Genomic DNA, 14,660 nt, shown 5'->3' on the forward strand with positions numbered 1-14,660 from the left:
ATAAAGCATTGATCTTCATCCGACGGCGGCGGATTGTGTTGGTAGGAGGAGTAGCTTCCGTAATCCGACGTCGGGGGATTGTGTTGGTAGGAGGAGTAGCCTCCGTAATCCGACGTCGGGGGATTGTGTTGGTAGGAGGAGTAGCTTCCGTAATCCGAGGTCGGAGGAGTTTGCTGTGGCGGAGGCGGATTGTGTTGGTAGTTGCTACTATAGTTGCTAGTATCATTGTTGAAATAGCCCGAAAATCCTCTTCCTCCGTTGTTCGGTTCCCATCCGTAAGGGTGGACGGTATACCCTCCCCCCTCTCCATAGTATGAGGGAGGATATTGCTCTCCCGATGGCTGATGCTGTGCAGGGCGTGGCGTGGGCTCCGGCTCCGGCTCTAGGGGCGGTGGTCGAGACGTCGAAGCCGCCGCCTTTTTTTCTGCGCGGCGCTGTCTTCTTCTTGCTTTGTCGAAGAGACTCATTTTAATTAATTGTTTTTGTTTTGTGGCATGTATTGAGTGCATGTCTTTATATATAGGGTTTTGTATGTTAATATGGAAATGTGAATCTTGGGGCGTGATTTTCTTGTATAATAAGTTTAGCTATATACGATGATGAATTATGGTAGGAAAATTTGGTTCTTTACTTAGTTATGTTATTGACAATGGAATAGTATATTGTTTGTTTTTGAAAAAAGTATATTATTGATTACCTTAGTAAAAGAATTTATATTTCAATTATTTCTTACTCATACTTGTATATGCACAACACCCTTAATTAAAACCTTCTATAATTGTCCCTACGACATTAATTTTACATTAGAAACTGATATGATGAATTGTACTCTTATCTATTTTCGTTTAAAATTTTTAGTAATAATAAGGAAAAATATACTTTGTATATATACGAAAGTAAGTTCTTAACATAATTGTAATATTGAAGGGTTGTGGTTTTTAGTTGACGTTTTAAACTATAATTATTTTTAAGTAATGATATAATTGGATTTGATCCTTATTTATATTTTGTACATATTGATACTTTAATTGGTCGCATCTATTTAAGAATTTATTAGATTTGTTGGTTAAAAATTTATATGTCAATTATATTTTATTCATAATTGTATATGCACAATACCCTTAACTAAATTTTTCTACAATTAGTTATACCTATTAGGAATTGTTTTGATGAATTGTACTCCTATCTAATTTCGTTTAAAATTTTCAATAGTGATAAGAAGATATTCACAATTTATTGGTAATGGTATAATAATTTATTGCCGACCCCGAAGGTCGTAGCCTCCACACGGCTGGCAGTTTCTGAAAATTAAAGAAGTTTTCCTGAGCGGATGTAGCATTGTTCCCATCGATAATAGAGAAAATTAAAATCGAGAGATAAAATGGATTCCATCGTTTCGGAGACTAGCCAATTCCCCATTCGCAAGAGCATGAACATTTCGGTTTATTTGTGCTTCCAATCTTGTCTTTAGGCTAAATCTCTTTTGTTGTTGTTCGGGTGTAGAATTAGACATGTTATTTTTCTTTCGTTTGTTTTGAAAAATAAATTTTGACGTAGTATATAAATAACTAGTACTAGTAAATTGTTTTAGTACAATTTATTATACAATCCCTGATTTTTAAAAATTATGAAAACTATTACATTACCCAATTATGTATATACATGTGAAGAATTATTCACAATTTAAATACTAATAAACTCAAAATTGAAAATAATATAAACAAAATTAAATATCTCTTTTGAATAACTAATAACTAATCAATTAAAACCACATTATAATAAATAGTAAAATACATCATTTCAGAATAAATGTACGCCAATCAATGAAAAGTGCACAAACCCTAGTTAAAAGCTTATATCCTCTCCAAACCCTAACGGCAAGATAAAGCATTGAGAATAGGGATATCCGTCTACGGTGTGGCCGGGTGGCGGCATGGAAAAGGCTGGCCGGGCCACTGGCGCCATCCTAGGGCAGGGGCGAATCCAGAAAGGGATAAAATATATATTATAAAGAAATTTTTGGAGTTTGAGAAGGGGCATAAATGAAGGAAATTGAGAAATTTAAAATTTTTTAGAATAAAATAGTTTAACTAAAATATGTTAAGGAGGGGCATTTGCCCCTTATTCTCTGCATATAGTTCTCCCTCTGGCCTAGGGCTCAGCCTCTCCTAGGGTAACTGTAATGTATAATGAAAAATATAAGTCTAGTATATTATCCGAAGTTCTTAACCTAATTGTAATATTGAATGGTAGTGTAATTAATTGGTTGATGCATTAAATTATAATTATTTTAAAGTAATGATATAATTAGATTCGATTCTTAGTTATATATTGGGTACATTATACATATTGATACTTTAATTGGTCTATCTAAGGAAGGAAGCTAATAGATTTTATTGGCCTGCTGTATGAGGATAAAATATCGGATTATGATAGGAAAATTTGGTTCCTGATTTACTTATGTCGATGAGAAGGAAACATATTATTGGATTTTGAAAAAGTATCGAAAAAAATATAATAGTAAATTATTAAGTACCTTAATAAGACTTGGTTTAACGTAGTATGTTGTTGAAATCGATATTTCATTAAAAGAAATATATGTGAATATTAGTTCGAAAAGGTTAGTATGTGTTTATATAGGAAGTTTATGAATAAATGACTTGTAATTAGGGGTAGAAGTTTAATAGTTTGCTCGTATTTATAATTTGAAAAGGTAGGAGAATACTAATCGTCTGGTATATGGACGAGACGAGCATCAGCAATTTCAGAAAGAAAGTGTCCATACGTCTTTAAAACAAATACTCCCTTCGTCCACAAAATATTGTCCATGTTTGACTTGACGCGAATTTTAAGAATTGTGAAGAAAAGTGAGTGGAAAAAATTAGTAGAATGTAAGTCTCACATTTATATATTAATTTTATAATAGTATGTAAGTGTAATTAGTAAGTGGAAAGTGATATCCATTTATTAAAAATAGAAAAAAAAACAAAGTGAACAACATTTCATGAGCAGACCTAAATAACAAAATTTGACAACATTTCACGGACGGAGGGAATATATGTACAAATGTTCGTAGCCTAATTTTAATATTGAAGGGTTGTGTAATTAATTGGTTGATGTATTGAATTTTAATTATTTTTTAGTAATGATATGATTTGATACATAATTCAATTATATTGGATACATATTGATACTTTAATTAATTGGTCCATCGAAGGAAGGAAGGTTAATGTAAGTAAGTAATCTAGTTTGATACTTATTTAATAAATTTAATTGTGTATTCATGCAATTAATTGAGGATATATGGAAGTTCTCCATGAGTTTTAACCATTTAACTGCTTTGACATCTGGCAGATCATGACCGATGGCTGTTAATATTCTAGACAAATTTGTCTCATGTTTCCCTCTCTATGATGGTGATTTGATTTGCATACTACAGACATAATAGTGGATCAGTAAATTTTTTTTACCAATAGATTTGATCAAGTTAGCAACAAAAATTTCATCAATAAATGTATTTTGAGTGGAAGATTTTTCTTAAACTGAAATTCCACAAGGACTTTACAAAGATTGCTAAATGTATTATTTTTCAGATTCACAAATACTCATACGTACTAAGTCTTTACATTTCCGTAGAAGTCTATTGGTTGAAAGATAAATGTCTCAACTAATTTAATATTTACTTTAATTTATTCTTAATATAAATGAATGAAGTCGTCAAAATAAAGCTAAGTATGACAAAAGACTTTGAGAGAAAAAAAAGAAGAAAGAAGAAAATACTGGTTCATACTTTCTTAGTAATACTACATATTCACAGACTGATTAGAAGATTAGTATGACATTGGAAGGCCTAGAAACAATACACTTACGCACTAGAATATTAGTATGATCATATTATTATTTTGTAAGAGTTAACTCCACCATGAGCACAAACTTTAAATTGAATTGCGAATTTCGATTTTTCAACTTTATAAAATTGACAATCTGTTTTTTTCTAAAACTATACTCCCTCCCTCCGTTCCCAAAAATTAGAAACTTTTAAAACGGTATGAGTTTTAATGCAATATTAGTAAAGTAAGAGAGAAATAAAAGAAAAATGAGTTATATTTTAGGAAATCTCTTTCTCTCTAACGAGGTGATACTCATTTTCTACTAACACATTTTTTCTTTCTATCTCTCTCTTACTTTAATAGTATTGCATTAAAACTCGTGTTATTTCTAAAATTCCTACTTTTAGGGGACCGGGAGAGTAAGTTTAAAACTAGCAAACATTTGTAAAATGTCTGATTATTTGATAATCAAATGAAGTAAGAGAAAATATACTCCTCCGTCCCACAAAAATATGCTCTCTTTTCTTTTTAATCCGTCTCACAAAAATATGCACTTTCTAAATTTAGGAACTATTTTCTCTCTAATGAGGTGAGACCCATTCTGCACAAATAATACTTTAATTATTTTTTCTATCTACTTCTTTCTTACTTTACCAAGTGTGCATTAAGACCCGCACTCAACCAAACGTGCATATTCTTATAGGACGGATGGAGTATTACTTTTAGTGGTTCCAACTTTTTATATAAAACCGGTTCTAACCGGAATCGACCGGTTCCTAACCGGGAACCGAATTACAAATCAATTTTATTTTATTTATAATTTAATATACTAATAAATCTAACTTAATTGAATTAATATTGAATTGAAATAAAATAATTTGAACATTGTTTGATTTTAAGATTTAAACAGTGTTAAATTTGCAAGCTCTGTTTTATGAAGTATTTAAAATATTTAAACCGTAATGCTTAGAATCTACAATTATTTCCCCAATCTTTTTTTTTGAACTAACTACTATGAGTAGATCATCATAAGGTTGTTTTTAATTTTTTAAAAGAACTATACAAATACAAAAACTTTTCGACAGGGGATTTAAGGAAATGAGGTTTTGTTAGTAAAGTTGAAAGTGAATAAAGTAAGAGAGTTAATAAAGTAGAGAGAAAGAAATAAGAGAGAGAATACCAAAAAAGAAAATGACTCACTTATCTTGGGACGTCCCAAAAAGGAATGTGAGTCGCTTATCTTGGGACGGAGAGAGTATTTGATTTAAACACCAAACTAAAGATATAGTACTGATTATTATTTTTTATAAATAATTTATATTTTAATTATTTATTAAATTATTTATTATTATTATGATGATAACAATTACTCCCTACATCCCACTCAAGATGGTCACATTCTTGAGCGGCACAGGATTTTAGAAAGTGTTGTTAGGTGGAATAAAGTGGAGAGGAAAAATATAGTTGAATATTCTAATGAGGAGAGAGGAGGTTATTTCCAAAATTGGAAAGTAGCCATCTTGATTGGGACAAACAAAAAAAGAAAGATGGTCATCTTGAATGGGACGGAGGGAGCATATATGAATATTATAATAATATAGTTATAAATATGATAAATTTAATCATAGTTATTTATTTTACTGAAATTAAGTACTCCATCCGTCCCACCGAAGATGACCCACTTTCCTTTTTAGTTTGTCCCACCCAAGGTGACTCATTACTAAAAGTAGAAATCCTTTTATCTCTACTTTATTCACTCTCTCTTACTTTACTCTCTCCACCTAACATACAAAATAAAAGTACATAAAATCCCATGCCGCCCAAGGAATGGGTCATCTTCCTTGGGACGGATGGAATATTATTTATAATTTTAAATTATTTCTAAAATAATAATAATAACAATAATAATAATAATATTGCATTAAATAGGTAAGAATCCTAAGACAGAGAAAAAGAATACCTAAAAAAGCTAGGATTCAGAATCCTGAAAAGTTATACTAACTTTCCTTGTTTACAGGATTCTGATTACTTTCCCAATTTGATTAAAAACTGAAACAAACACAGGAATTTAAAATGTAAGGAATCAGATTACTTTTCCAAACTGAAACAAACACATGAATTTAAAATGTAAGGAATCAGATTACTTTCCCATACAGAATCCTAGCAACCAAACATATTCTATAGGTATTTTGATCCACAATTCAGATTTGGATAGTGCTCCAATCAATGAGCTTTAGACAAAGATTTAAATATAGATAGTTCAGTGATATCAATGGAGTTGAAGGGGAAATATGTAAAGCATCACGTCACTCCAGCAAAAAGGACTTGCTCTCCAAAATAAATTCCAGCTTTCGTCAAATGAATAGGATTTGTTTAAATCTACTAATGATACAATTACAATCTCAAAAAAACTAAAAAGCTGAAGATAAAATTATCTACATACAGATCCAAATCCTCAAAACAGAACATATAAAATCTTTACTAAATCATCAGAAAACGCGTCTAATTAACATCTTAAGAAAAAATTAACCAGGCAAAAATGCAGAGAGACCAAATGCATTAAGCTAGCTATTTGGCATATTTTTAGTGGACATAGTTACTTACCTGGTAGTTCATAGAAATCTCCGATGTAAAAAACTAACACTCACATATTTTTAACAGATCATGAGTCCCAGAGAGAGGTTTTTCCTTATGACTAAGTAAATTATTTAATTATAAATCCAGTTAAAACATCACCATATAACAGATAATAAATGAATGTGAGAGTTTGAAAAGGACATACCACACTTCTAGGTCTAAGAGGCATCATGCTTTTACAATGAATCCAGTGGGTAACAATTCCCTGCACTCAACTCATAAGTCGCCAGGCTTCCTACTTCTACTTCCCCAACGGCGCTTGCGTGCTCTCCTCTTTCTCCCATCCTCCTTTGCCTTAGCTTTTTCTATCAAGTCTCTTTCGCAGCGCCTTTTGTACATCTTGAAAGTCATCTGCCTCTCTTCAGCCATCTTCCTTACTTTCTCTGTGATCTCTGCCGCAATTTGTCTATTATAGAGCTTCCTTAGACCTTTCATGAGCTTAGCAAAGGTATCCGGCTGAGGCATCAACCCAGCATCCATCATATCCACACGGTAAGAACAAGCATCTTTGACGTGCCCATTTGAAAAGAGTGCGTGAATCCATGCATTCACATTAAGCTCACAACCCTTAGCTATTATACACGACCAGATATCTTTAGCCAATTGAAGTTCATCCGCTCTTAACAAACAATTCAACAAGTCCTTCAGAATACCATACTGTGGAGAAACTAGAAGACCTCTCCCTATCATTTCACTGAAATAATCACAAGCTTCGACCAAACACCCTTGCTCAATGAGACCATTAATCATGATTATAAAGGTGTCAACCCCTGGACTAATGCCTTATGCTTCTAACTCATTCATCATTCCCATACCATCTAGAGCCTCCCCTAACTTGCATGCCAAACGAATAACTGTGTTATATATGCTTAAGTCAGGAAACACGCCGATCTTCCGCATCTCCTTCATAAGTTCTAGACACTCCTCCAATTCCTCCTTCTTCTCATGCGCTAACATGAAGTACAAATAAGTTGTTGAGTTAGGAGTATACCCTGTCTGCAACATAGCATCTAGAAGCTCGTAGCCCTTTTCAAGCTTACCCCACTTACAAAATCCACTTATCAAAGTGGTGTAAGTAATGATGTCAGCCTCACAACCATGATGCTCCATATCCAGAAATACTCTCACAGCCTCTTCTGTTTTCTCCTGAGCACAGAGTGTTTGAATTATGATGGTATACGAAGTTGCATTTGGCTCACACCCGTTCCTCCTCATCTCTTGCATGAGATGGAAAGCATCCAACATCTTACCTGCTGTTGCGTATCCATTAAGCAAATTGTTGTAAACAACAATATCAGGCTCAAAACCAGCTTCTCTCATTTTTACCAGCACCACTTTAGCCTCCATTAACTTTCCTTCTTTACACCAACCATATAATAGAGATGTAAAATGTTTTATAGTTGGCGCAAATCGTATCCTCATATCTTCAAACAGCAAAGCAGCTTCCTTTACACTGCCATTTTTACACAAAGCATCCAACAGACAGCCAAAAACATATTCATCCGGCTCACACCCGTATTTTGGCATCTCATTCAACACTTCGATGGCCTTTTTCACCATTCTCGCAGATGCGAATCTTCTCATCAGAATGACAAAAACATCCGGCGATAAGAGGTGAGCATTTTCTTTCCTCATCTCCTCTATAAGAGCCCAAACAGCTCCAAACTGCCTCATTTTGCTTAAAATCTTAATCATTGATTTATAGGCATCGTAACTATGCCTGTAACCTGGCTGTATCAATGCCCACACAAAGAATCTGTATCCTAAATTCCCAGCATCACCACAGCGATTAAGCACTCTTTCCACCAGTCCAGACCTAACTACAACACCGGATTCATTCAAAGCAAATTCCAGTTTCGGAACTCTAGAATGGTACTTTCTAAGCATTCTATATATCTTCTCAACATCAGCAGAGAACTCATCATGATCTGGTATTTGACTTTCCCGAGAAAACTATGTTTCGTTATTAATGTAAATAAAGTCTCGTCCTCCTTTCGCTTCATTCATCGTGTTGAACTTTCCATCGCCGGATATGGGATTATCTGATTCTGGAACGAAGTTGAGTTTTGATGCAAACTTTGGGGAGCCCAGAGTGGAAAAGAGAAGGGGATTTGATGTTATATGAGATTCCAAATGAAAAAAAGATTCTTTTTTGGTAGCATTTTGCTTGGCAGTAAATAAGCGAATATTACAATTCAAGCACTGACCACATAACTTCTTGGAACTGATTCTCTGCATTTTATTGAGCTTACCACATCTTCTCTCTGTTCCTATGCCCAAAATAGGATGTGTCATTAGCCGCCTCCAATATCAATCAATTCTAAACAGGATGTGCTTTTAAAAGAAACAGGAAAGACCAATTACAACGAAATCAGATAAGCACAAACACACATAACCTATGCTTAAACACAATTTAAAATCTACAGATTCCATGTTCATAAGCTGGCTATATTGGTCAACTAAAACAAAAAATTCGTATTTATGTAAACCACAATCAATTATGTTACCTGAAGTGGCTTGTTACGATCTCTCGTCGTAACCTCCCTATCTTAGCTCAACTCCACCGAGATTCCGCGATATCCGCAATCACAACACACGAATGATCAAGGAATGAACGTTTTATTGAATCACAAACGAAGAGTTACACAATATGAATGAACAAACGAAGAGGAACTCTAGATCCACGACCTAAGTTCCGAGCTTACAGCTCAGCAACACAATATCAACGCTAAAAACAAAAGAAAGAGTAGCTAAGCTTATTTATACTCCGTTTCCTAGCTCGAGCTAGCTCATGCCGCCTCCTAGCTTAGTATCCTCCACATAGGACCCTTCTCATTGGCTGTTAATACGTCATTGCCTTCTTCTCATTGGTCGAGACCTCTTAACTAATCCCACGTCACCGCGCTCTCACTATATATCGCATGCATGTTCGCTAATGTTGCATGCATGTAAGCTAATCACGGTTTATACTCATGCATGCAACAATGCTCCCCTCTTAAGGTTCCTTTTCCACAAGGAACCATGGAAATCTGGCTTTAATCACCTCCGCAAACTCCCATGAAGCATCTGCCGGCGATTTTCCCTCCCAATGGATGAGCCATTTAGTAGCCGCTTGATTCTGTCTCTTAACCATTTTTCTGTCGAGTATCGCCTAAGGAATAGCGTCATTTAAGTGAGATATCTCTGGTAGATCAGTTACGGGGCCTGTTGGAGGAGAAGCTGGTTTCAACAATGATACATGAAACACATTGTGAATTGTAGCCGAGGCTGGTAGATTGAGTTTATAAGCTACTGCACCAATCTTATCCAATATCTGATATGGACCAAAGTATTTGGGCTCAAATTTGTGGTGTTTTCCTCGGATGGATCTCTGCCTATACTCTCTCAATTTCAACCAAACCCACTCCCCTATCTCAAACTCCTTATCACTTCTGTGTTTGTCCGCTTGTTTCTTCATTCTGTCAGCCGCTTTCTGGACATTTCGTTTAAGTATAGCAAGCATCTCTTCTCTGTCTCTGAGAGCAAGATCGACTGCTTCAATATTGGAATCACCCGGTAAGTAAGGAACATGTAAAGGAGGTGCAAAGCCATATAGAGCTTCAAAAGGAGTCATTCTAATACTCGAGTGATAAGTAGTATTGTACCAGTATTCAGCCAAACTCAACCAATGGAACCAAGTATGCGGTTTCTCTCCCATAGCACAACGTAAATAGCATTGTAAACTTCGGTTGACTATTTCAGTTTGCCCATCCGTTTCTGGGTGATAAGCCGTGGAATACAACAGCTCAACCCCTAACAAGCTCATGAATTCTTTCCAGAAGCTCCCCACAAAGATAGCTCCTCTATCACTCACAATCTTAACTGGCATTCCATGCAATTTAAACACAGAATCCATAAACACCTCAGCTACTTTCTTTGCTGTAAATGGGTGTGAAAGAGCCATAAAATGTGCATATTTACTTAGCCTATCCACCACCACAAATATAGTGTCATAACCTTGAGAGCTCGGCAAGGCTTCAACAAAATCCATTGAGATATCTGTATAAATTGCAGTAGGTATTGGGAGAGGCTGTAATAATCCAGATGGAGAAGTATTACCCGGCTTGTATTTTTGGCAAGTAACACATAGTCGCACAAACTCTCTGACATCTTTTCTCAGTTTCGGCCAATATAACAGGGCAGCTATCCTCTTGTAAGTTCCCAATACTCCTGAATGACCAGCCAAAGCAGATCCATGGAAGGTAGATAAGATCTGAGCCTTAAGTAACACATCATTTCCCACCACCAGCTTGCCTTTTCTTCTCAGTTCTTCCCTCTCCCAACTAAATTTTGGATGAGACTCTGTATTCTGCTTTTTTTCTTCCAAAATTTTCTGGATCAGAGTGTCTTTTTTCCATGATTCCTTAACTTTTGCAATTAACTCAAGAGGAATCACAAAGGAGGTTAGAGCATAAGTCATCACTTCTGGAACTCTAGACAAAGCATCAGCCACTGAATTCTCAATGCCTTTCTTGTATCTAATTTCATAATCAAATTGCATTAGCTTGGTCATCCAAGCTTGTTGAGTAGGTGTAGTCAGCTTCTGATCCATCAAATATTTCAAGCTCTGATGATCAGTCAGAATGATGAACTTCTTGCCTTGCAAATAATGATACCACTTCTTCACAGCCATTAAAATAGCCCACAATTCCTTCTCATATACTGATAAAGTCTGATATTTAGGAGATAGAGACTTACTAATGAAGGCTATGGGATGCTTATCTTGCATTAGCACAGCTCCAATTCCAAATCCTGAAGCATCAGTCTCTATAACGAACTCTTTACTAAAATCTAGCAAGGCCAACACAGGAGCTGTTATCATAGCCATTTTCAGTTTTTCAAAAGCTTCTTGTGCTTCATTTGTCCACTTGAATATATTGCCCTTAATCACCTCTATCAGTGGTCTAGCTATCACTCCATAATGATGCACAAATCTCCTGTAATAGCCAGTTAAGCCAAGGAAGCTTCTCACTTGTTTGACAGTCTTAGGCTGAGGCCAATGTTTCACTGCTTCTATTTTTCCTTCATCAGTTGAGACCCCTTCATGAGATATAACATGACCGAGATACTCCACTTTCTTACACCCAAAAGTACACTTGCTCCTTTTAGCTAATAAGCTATGCTCTTTCATCAATTCCAGAACTACTCTCAAGTGTTGCTCATGGGCCTCTTGGTTGCTGCTGTAGACTAGAATATCATCAAAGAATACCAGTATAAATTTCCTTAAATAACTCCTGAAAATTGTGTTCATTAAATTCTGAAATGTTGCTGGAGCATTTGTCAAACCAAATGGCATGACTAAAAACTCATAGTGCCCGGAGTGAGTTTTAAAAGCAGTCTTGTGGACATCCTCCGGTCTCATCCTTACTTGCCAGTAACCTGACCTTAAATCAATCTTTGAGAACCAAGCAGCCTTACCCAATTCATCTAGCAACTCCTCAATAACAGGTATAGGGTACTTGTCTTTGACCGTGATAGCATTCAATGCTCTATAATCCACACACATTCTCCAAGTAGAGTCCTTCTTTTTAACCAACACAATGGAACTTGCAAAAGGGCTCTCACTATGTCGAATAACTCCAGCCTTAAGCATATCTTCAATCATAGCCTCAATAACATTTTTCTGATGTGCAGCATATTTATAAGGTCTCATGTTGATGGCATCTGCTCCCTCTTTTAAAATAATTTTGTGATCCAGTTCTCTCTGTGGAGGTAGTGTTTTCGGCTCCACAAATATTTCAGCAAACTCTTTAATAATCATATTAAGCTTTGGCCAAATTTCCTCAACACTAAGCTCATAACATAAATCTGTCTCCAACTCAACAGCAGGTATCCACTGACTGAGCTTTCTCTCATTAACATCAGCTTCATCTGGATTCATTATGTGTAGAAAATTCAATTGCTCAACCTTAGGTGACCATCTCTCACCTTGTAGCTTCACTTCCTCTCCATTCAACTTGAAAACCATACTGAGATTGTTAAAATTCCACTTAATCTCACCCAAAGTGGATAACCATTCTCCACCCAATATCAGATCATAAGTCTCCAGAGTAATAAGATAGACTTCACTCTGAAATCTGGATCCTTGCATCTCCCATTCCAACCTATTGCATTTTTGGGTACATTGCAGAATCTGCCCATTAGCTACTTCCACAGCTTTTGAATTAACAGGAAGTAGTTCACAATTGATTTTTCTAGCCACTTTCGAGCTTAAAAAATTGTGAGTGCTACCAGTATCTATCAATATTCTCAAGATCTTACCCTGACATTTCCCTCTAATCCTCATTACTTGAGGTCCATCCTTTCCCCACACAGCATGTAAGGAGAGCTGCAGATCAGATTTCTCATCTTCTTCTTCGTCCTCACTCACTTCCTGCACCTCATTACTTCCCACTTCTCCTACCTCAAGCAGCTGCACAACATATGATCTTCTCTTACTACACTGGTGGTTTGGAGTGAATTTCTCCGTGCACCAGAAACACTCTTTTCTTGCCCTTTTTTCATCCATTTCTTTTGGAGTCAAATTGGTACTAGCTCTAACACCATTCGGTCTACCAACCTCCTTGTTACTTCCATTCCAGTTATTCAAAACTCCAACCTTATTAGTAGCAATCACAGCCAAAGGTTTGCTATTAGAATAGTAGCTACTGCTCGCTTGAACATGGCTCTGACTAACCTTTGTTTTAACACCTAGAGCTCTCACAGTCAACTCTTGTAGTTTAGCTAAAGAGTAAGCCTCAGATAATGCCTTAGGTCTAAACATACGCACAGGCATTTGTAGTTCATCAATTAATCCAGATAAGAAGAAGCTCAAAGCTTGATCCTCTCTAATTCCAGCTCTAGGATATAATTCATCAAACGTATCCATGTAATTTTGTAGCGTACCTGTTTGTTTGAGGTTCCTGAGGTCAGCTAATGGATCCTCATATGCGTGAGCACCAAAGCGAGCGGCCAAGGATGAGCTATAGCTCGACCAATCCGCGTACGCCATATCTCCATGTAAGCTTTCAAAACCTCGATGCCACTGCAAAGCCTTCCCTTCTAGATGAATTGCAGCCACTCTAACCTTATCCTCTTCAGGTACCTTAGCCACTTGGAAAAAGTACTCAGCTCTCATCATCCACCCTTCAAAACCGTCTCCATCGAATTTAGGAAATTCATATCGCGTCGATCTTCCTCCATTTTCATACCTATTCCAACCAGTCTCCATTTCATTATTTTTCTGATTCTGCAAATTAAGCGCAGCAATTGTTTGCGACATCTCCATCATCTCGGCCTTATGCTCTTCTCGCATCTCTTGCAATTTCTGCTCCATCGCCTCCAACATTTTTTTCTCCATTTCCGCACCTCGAGTAACCGTTCCGACGTCCGGAGATCGATTGCTCTGAATACCAATTGTTACGATCTCTCGTCGTAACCTCCCTATCTTAGCTCAACTCCACCGAGATTCCGCGATATCCGCAATCACAACACACGAATGATCAAGGAATGAACGTTTTATTGAATCACAAACGAAGAGTTACACAATATGAATGAACAAACGAAGAGGAACTCTAGATCCACGACCTAAGTTCCGAGCTTACAGCTCAGCAACACAATATCAACGCTAAAAACAAAAGAAAGAGTAGCTAAGCTTATTTATACTCCATTTCCTAGCTCGAGCTAGCTCATGCCGCCTCCTAGCTTAGTATCCTCCACGTAGGACCCTTCTCATTGGCTGTTAATACGTCATTGCCTTCTTCTCATTGGTCGAGACCTCTTAACTAATGCCACGTCACCGCGCTCTCACTATATATCGCATGCATGTTCGCTAATGTTGCATGCATGTAAGCTAATCACGGTTTATACTCATGCATGCAACATGGCTTGCGCCTGAGGTGGACGCTAAAGGCGGGCAGGGCGTGAGTCGGCGAGGGCTTCTTCTTTACCACTTCGGATTCGGTTCTTCCAATCAATCACTGCATTTCTGATATGGGTCTCAAATAGTGAGAGCTCAATTCAAGATTCCAAATATATTTTCCACACTGGGCAGAACCCTACCGGTGTAATTTATACTATTCAAAAAAATAGAAATATTTGAAACAACACAAGTTTTAATTCACAATTAATAAAGTAAGCGAAAGAATTGGTAAAGTAAGAATAAGAAAAAGAAAA

At 36.4% G+C, this 14,660-nt stretch overlaps 1 pseudogene; it reads right to left on the reverse strand.

The window, feature by feature from the left end:
- Positions 1–6,683: 6,683 nt before the first annotated feature.
- On the reverse strand, positions 6,684–8,705 carry LOC121761637 (annotated as a pseudogene).
- Positions 8,706–14,660: the final 5,955 nt, after the last annotated feature.

Source organism: Salvia splendens, chromosome 13 (genome assembly GCF_004379255.2).
Source record: "Salvia splendens isolate huo1 chromosome 13, SspV2, whole genome shotgun sequence".
In the NCBI taxonomy this organism is placed as follows: domain Eukaryota; kingdom Viridiplantae; phylum Streptophyta; class Magnoliopsida; order Lamiales; family Lamiaceae; genus Salvia; species Salvia splendens.